Source organism: Dermochelys coriacea, chromosome 13 (genome assembly GCF_009764565.3).
Source record: "Dermochelys coriacea isolate rDerCor1 chromosome 13, rDerCor1.pri.v4, whole genome shotgun sequence".
NCBI lineage: Eukaryota > Metazoa > Chordata > Testudines > Dermochelyidae > Dermochelys > Dermochelys coriacea.
The window spans coordinates 26,576,613-26,583,472 of NC_050080.1; the positions used below are offsets into that span (position 1 = coordinate 26,576,613).

General features: G+C 49.8%; 1 long non-coding RNA gene across 2 annotated transcripts; it reads left to right on the plus strand.

Moving 5' to 3' along the window:
• Positions 1-366: 366 nt before the first annotated feature.
• Positions 367-6,110, plus strand: LOC122456412. Of its 2 annotated transcripts, none has more exons than XR_006275329.1 (3): positions 367-772; positions 3,018-3,356; positions 4,878-6,110. It is a non-coding gene; the product is annotated as an uncharacterized LOC122456412 (long non-coding RNA). The 2 variants fall into 2 exon arrangements; XR_006275330.1 differs by having other exon boundaries at positions 379-772; positions 4,875-6,110.
• Positions 6,111-6,860: the final 750 nt, after the last annotated feature.

Here is a 6,860-nt window from a genome sequence, read left to right on the forward strand (position 1 = left end):
CAGCGCTTTGTCACCAACATCAGTGGAAGCAGGATCGAGCCCTAGGTTGAGATGACTGCAGTAACACACCCTTCAGGTGCACACAGGCCCAATCCAGCCATAGAAATGGCAATGCTTTAACTGAGCCTATTTCTAATGCACTCAATCAGTACAGCCCCCATGTGTGGACACCCTTAAACTGGTTTCAGAGTGGATTGTATCAATTAAAAGTAGCTAATATTGAGTTCGCTCAGGAAGTGTGGGTCACTGGGCAGCTGCCTCTTCTGGGGATTTATGGCCCAGTCTGTCTTACAAAGGCCCCACCGGGGGTACCTGGCTGCCCCAGGGGGCTGATTAGTAAACAAGCACCTGTACCTAATAAAAGTTACCCAAGCTCAGCCAGAGGGAGCCAGGAAGCTCCTGTGGAGAGAGGCCTGAGGCAGAGAGCTGAGCAGGGAGCCTAGAGGGTGAGCACTCTGGGGAACCCAACAGATTGGAAAGTCTATAAGAGGTGCTCCTAGAGAGAGAGGAGCCGCCTAGATAGACAGCTGCAGTCAGCAGGTATCCAAGGGGGCCTGGTCTCAGCCAGTGAGTCTCCCTGACACTGGTTGGAAGCCCAGCCTGGCATGGATCACTTGCTGTCCCGGGAGACGCGTTGCAGGGACTGGACCTCCCCTGACTCTAGGGAAGAGTCTGAGTCCAGCAGAGGCAAGAGGCTTAACACCAAGGGCAGAGATTGGAATCACGGGAGCCCCTGTGGAAGAGCCTGGATAGAGGAGAGCACTGGACTCGGGTGGGAAACTAAGACTGACCCGATCATCCAGCTCGGATACAGGGGTGAAAGCTTTGTGAGTGTTGTGCATTAGCTTTTCTGCTAGTAAATGAGGCCCTGCAAAAGAGGCCTGTCTGGACTTAATACTCTGGTTGATGGACTGTGATGGGGTATATACCACAATGGCCCTGAGAGGATAAATTAGGCCTAATTAACTGCCCAGGCTGCATGTGGAGGCAGGGAGCAGGGATTAATTAGACACAAGGCTAAGCTGGGCAGGGACAGGTGGGGCCTATAAACCAGGAAGCTGGCAACAGATGCTGCAGGGAAGGGGTCTACAGTCACTCCCTAGGAGAAGGGAGAGGTGTCTGGGGCTAGAGGCAAGTAGCCTATGGTTACTCCCTGGGAGGGGAGAGTTTGGACTGGCAAACATAGAGAAGAGGGAGAGCCAGAGAGGTAAACAAGGCTCAGGGAAAAGAGCAACGGGGTAGGTCAAACCTTGGCTGCTGATGAGCGGGCCCCTGAGCTGGGACCCAGCATAGAGGGCAGGTCTAGGTCCTCCTACCAGCAGCTGATGAAGTGGCACCAGTGGGGCAGTGAGCAGGAAGACCATTTGTCAAGAAGGACTTTATTACCTCAGAAGGAAGGACCATGTATGGTGACCCAGCCGGAGGGCTGAGTCACGAAGAGAAAACCCCAATTCCTGGAGCGAGAGGTACCGATGGGTGAAGACACCACCAGAGGAGGGTGCAATGCCTGGCTACGGCTAATCCCCAGACCAACCAGGAGGAGGTGCCATCTACAGTGACTGGACCCTGTGACAGGGACAAATCAAGGGCTCACCTGCAACACCATGCCTACTCACAAGGGGTATGCCAGGTCAGCCTGCAATGATGACAGGGTTATCAAATTAAGCTAAATTGGTATCAGCCACTCTAAAACCAGTTGGAGTGCCCACACAAGGGGTTGCACAGATGCAGCTAAATTGATTTAATTAAATTATGGAAAAGTCCTATAAAATTCAATAGAAAAATGATCACTTTTCTATAGAGAGACAAGGTGGGGGAGATAATATCTTTTATTGGACCAACTTCTGTTGGTGAAAGAGGCAAACTGTCAAGCTACACAGAGCTCTTCTTCAGGTCTGAAGAGGCATCTCTGCACCTCATCTTAAAATTAAAATCAGATTTCACATCTTGTCAAAGACATTGCTAGAAAATGGTCGGTCTCTCTCTCTCTCTCTCTCTACTCCCCCTCCCAAAATCAGTGTGAATAAAAATCAATGATAGTTTTTGAAAATCTGTTTTGAAATGAAATCTGAATTTAATATTGAGTATATTAAGGACTAAACTTCTTATTTGAAAGGCCAGAGAAGTAAAACAGGCTGTGCTGTTTGCAAGTGCAATAACAGCAGCCAAAAAGCAAAGTGGGATGTGCCAGGAGGATGTGGAGCAAAAGAAATATTAGCTAGAAACAACCCAAAGCTGTATGGACATTCCTCCCATTCAGCTTGCTTGTTAATCACATTTATTAAGGTAATGGCAAAGGCCCCACTGAGAATGGGGCCCTGACAGTCCCTGCCCCAAACAGCTTTAGAATCTAAATAAATTCTGATGTCATCCTGGCCAAGAAAAAAACCCCTCTTCTCCCCGCTGTGTCTGTGGGGTCCTGCCTGGTCCCTTCCCACTGTAGGGGAGACTGCATTTGAACAGCAGCTGTACCTGTGTGTAGAAAGCTTGTGAAGTGATTTAGGATTACAGGGGCTAGGAGACTATACTAATCTCAGCCCCCATGCAGGACACCACCCCTATTTGGGACAGCACATATGCATGTGCTTAAGTACTATTTACTGGAGACTTAAGTATGCGCTTAAATGCTGTCCTAACTAGGGATGGTTTCCTGAACTGGGACCATGGAACTGGGAGTCCCAGAGTCAGTTGTGACTCTACCGCTGTCCATGCAGCCCAAGTTCATGCAGCAAGACAGAGCTAGATCCCCTTGAGGCACAGGGCTGGAGCAGGGTAAGGGCAGCTTGCCTCTGCTCTGCTTGTTCTGTACAGAGACAGAGTTAATCTCCAGGGCTGTCAGTTTGGCCCTACTAAGAGGGCCAAAGAGGGACAGAGCCTCCTGTGCATCGATCATCCCCCGGCAGGACTGCATTGATTGCAGAGCATGAAGGTGGTAGAAAGCTGAGTGGTGATAGGAGGCAAACAAGCCACGTGGCGCATACAGTCTGAGCCTGTCCCTCGCTCTTGTCCAATTACAGCTGGAACCTGGCACAGCATTTGAGGCAGGGGATGCAAGCGGCTTGACAACTACAGGAAAGTGCGTATGTGATGGAGACAAAGCTGCAATCTAAGGGGTTTGCTCAGGAAGCATCCAGCAGGCCAAATCCTCAGCTCCACTGAAATCAAGGCCGGTTTACACTGTCTGCTGGTCTGGTGCAAAGGTGTTAATGAAATAGTAACCTGGACATTGGGGACCCAGGGCAGGGTGACCCTCAGGGAGTCTGAGAAGCAAAGTTCTGGCAATGTGGGGCCATGCCCAGCCGGAGCTGAGGATTCCATCACAGACAGGAAGGATGCAGGGACCAGGAGAACACTGAGTAAGTGCTGAAGATACCAAGCGCCTCCCAAACCCTGCATGCTGGGGGTTGGCTCTAGAATGCAGGGCTTTTCTGGGTTGGTATCCCAATGTCACGGGGTCATTGCTGGAGACCCTTCTCTTTACATCACCAGCACTCGGTAGTCACATCACCTGTGCCATGCCAGCCAGGAGTCGCTGGGAGGGTGGGGTGGCGCAGAAATTGCTCCAGCAGCTCTACTCCACCAAAGGGTTCCCTTGCACTGGGGGAATCCTCAAGTGGCTGGTTAAGTTGGCTTCAGAGAGCAGCATGAAGCAGCCTTAATGGCCTGGAGGATCTGGCCACTGAGTTGTACTTGCATCTACAAGCAGCCCTAATATCTGCTTGTGCTGGATCTTCCAGGTGAACTAAAGTTGCATGGGTCTGTAATGGGGTGGCCTGTCCCTTTAAAGACCAAGGGGCTTGGGGCCAGTCTGCCTGGCTCCATTAGCCCTGCCCTGCTACACCTGTGCAAGGCGTGAGATTAGAGGAGCAAAGCCCTGGGATGGCTGTTGGCTAGGGAGGAGAGCATATGGGCTTGTGCTGGCCTGAGGAACCAGAAGAACAGGGGAGCTGAAGCCGGGATGCCTGGGCCAGGAGGAAGCTGGTGAGGCCAGATGGGGGAAGGGATATAAAGACTGGGCCCAAGGGGAGTCAGAGGCTTGTGGGCTGAGCTAGAAGGAGGACAGCCCGGCAGTTAAGGGCTGGCGGGGGGGAGAGCAGGGGCTGTGCAGAGCCAGAAGGCAGGAGCACATGGCAGACAGAGGCCTGTGGAAAGGCCAGGGAGTAACTCCCAGGCGGGGCTGAGGAGAGAACACAGCCACATGGGGATGGATGGGCTGGGCCTGGTGTGATGCTGGAGTGAAGACTTTGTGGTTGCTTTTGGGATGCTGCTAGCCCAGAAGGGGTGGACTCTCTAAAGCTGCTTGGCTAGGTCACCTGTATGGCAGAGTTGGCTGGTGACTGCTGTGGGAAACTGAGGTGGGAGTGCTGCGGTGCTAGGTCATACCATCCGGGGGCGCTCTGGGAGGAGTCTATGACAGTTCCCCAGCAAAAACAACCTGCCGCTCATCACCTTTGGTTCCAGTCTGGGCTCTGAGTGGAAGGGCAGCTGTCCCCTCCTCTACACGAGCACCATCAGTTTTTCAGCAGTACTGCCCCCCAGAAGTCCAAGGGCTGCTGAAAAATGAGTGCTGGGGTGAAGTCCAAAAATACCATGTTGTCTCTAAAACACTGCCTCCCAAGTCCTGTGGTTCTCTCCTGTTTCAGTTTATTCCTGAACTCTCCAGACCTTTTTTCATTTTTAATCTCAGTGTTAGTTTACTGATTTGCTCAGGCCCCTAGGGTGCTGTAGTGAATAAAACACATACTAGTCCAAAACAGGACAAGCGGCAACCTCAGAACCACTGAATGGTGAAGAAACAGCTTAGAGTTGCGTGAAGCTTATGTTTCCATGGAGCAACTGGTATCTAATGCCTTTCTCTTATGCATTTTTGTCAGCAGGGCTGTGATAACATAGCCAATCGGTGAAGAGGGGGGAAAAGAAGAGTTGCATAGAGTCTCAAGTAGAAATTACACTAAATGAAGCAAATGGGCCAAGCCTAGAGATCCTGATTGTTAAAATGACTTCCTGAGATGCTGCACCGCAAGTCAGGGGTTGGGACAAAGTTGGGTGACCTTCTCCCTGTGAAATGTATTAGTGTTATCAGGGCTCTGCTAAATAGCGTCCTCAGGCCAAAATGTTTCCAGTTACTCTTATTTATTTGTACTGCAGTAGCCTAGAGGCTGTGCCCCAGATCAAGGCTGTACGCACACAGTAAGAGACATCCCCTGCCACAAAGAGTTTACAAGGTAAGAAGGCAGATAATGGGTGGGAGAAAGGAGAGATTATCATTCCTATTTTACAGATGAGCAAGTGAGGCACAGAAAGACTAAGGACTTATCTACACTATTGCTTAATTCATGCAAACCAGGATGTAAATGTACCCTGCACCAGCTGGCTGCACACTAGGAATCCATGTGGACCCTGCTGACGCGCACTAACCAGTTCCCTAGTATGCTTTGATCTGCCCCACTTTGAAATGGGAGTAGCAAGGCAGGGTGTGAATTTGCAGTGCACTAGTTGCTCTGCACTAACTCCTCCTGTGGACACTCATTGCACACTAAAAGTGCCTTTGTGTGCTTCAGCATAATGCACTTTAAAGTGTGCAGAGCTAAACTCCATGAAGGCACTTCTAATGCACAGTAAGAACCCTAGCTGAGACACAAGGAGGCCTGATTGTCAGGGTGTGGATGCTCCACACTTTCTGCAAATCAGCCCCGGTAACAGATCTCATAGGGCACCAAAAATCACTAGTTGCTTTTGGAAATCTTGGTCTAAGTGAGTTGCCCAAGATCACCCACAAAGTCTGTGCCAGGGCCAGTACCTGACTGCAGACCTCCTGAGGCCCTGTCCAATACCTGAACCACTAGTCCCTCCTTCTATCAATGCTGTTAGGGATTTGGAAAAGGTGATAGCTGCTGAAGCTGAACATAAATACCGGTGCTGCATAGCTTATTATAGGCTTTATTGAAATTGCTTTGTAAAAAGCTTCACATCACAAGAATACTCTGACCCTACCACCAGGAAAAATGCAAGGGGAATCTGTATTGAGCCAGAGCAATTTAATTTCTGTCTAAGGATAATATCTTTCCAAAAATCTCCACTTCCAGTTATTTCCTGCAGTGCAGATTAAAGACGTGTACACCGGGCAGTGCTGTCTGTTATATATTCTCTGACAATAGCAACATCATTGCAGCCTGACACCTGTGCCATAGGTTTCTCACTCCCGTGCTCCAGGGTATTTAGCAAACATTTAAATCAGGGCTATGCCAAATGGATAAACAAGCACCTGAGTATCTGCAAAGTCTTTCACCTCTAAGTCACCATCTGGATCCAGGCCAGTTTGGTCTTGATTTGGAATTAGTCTGGTCTGACAGCAATTTGGGGAACTATTTGAAAGGAATTACTAGTCTCAGTAGTCCAGCTGTTGTTGGAAGTGCTTTGCAGACATGAGTAACTGCTCTGTATTATTCTGGTTCTACTTACATGAAGGGTAACGTCTGTCTTCTCTTCCAGTGAAGATGGTTGAGTAGGAAGGGATTGGGAAAAGTATAAGAGAAGAGAAAACCAGACTGAGAAATCTGGCGTGGTGATAGAGGGCAGTATAACATCCTACACTAAGATAGATTCACTGGGTGACCTTGGCTGAGGCAGCCTACCACTTCTCTATCTCAGCTCTCCCCTCTGTATGGTGACAATGCTTACCTCCCGCACAGGCCACGGTGAGGATGAATTAGTTAGTGTTTGCATGGTGTTCACAGCAGGTACAGAACCAGATGAGAGCATTCACCACACTTGCCTCACAAGGGCACAGGGCAAGTGTTCATGGTGCGGTTAAAGATCCAAACAGTAAGGGTGAAAGGAGGTGTGGCTGAAATTATGAT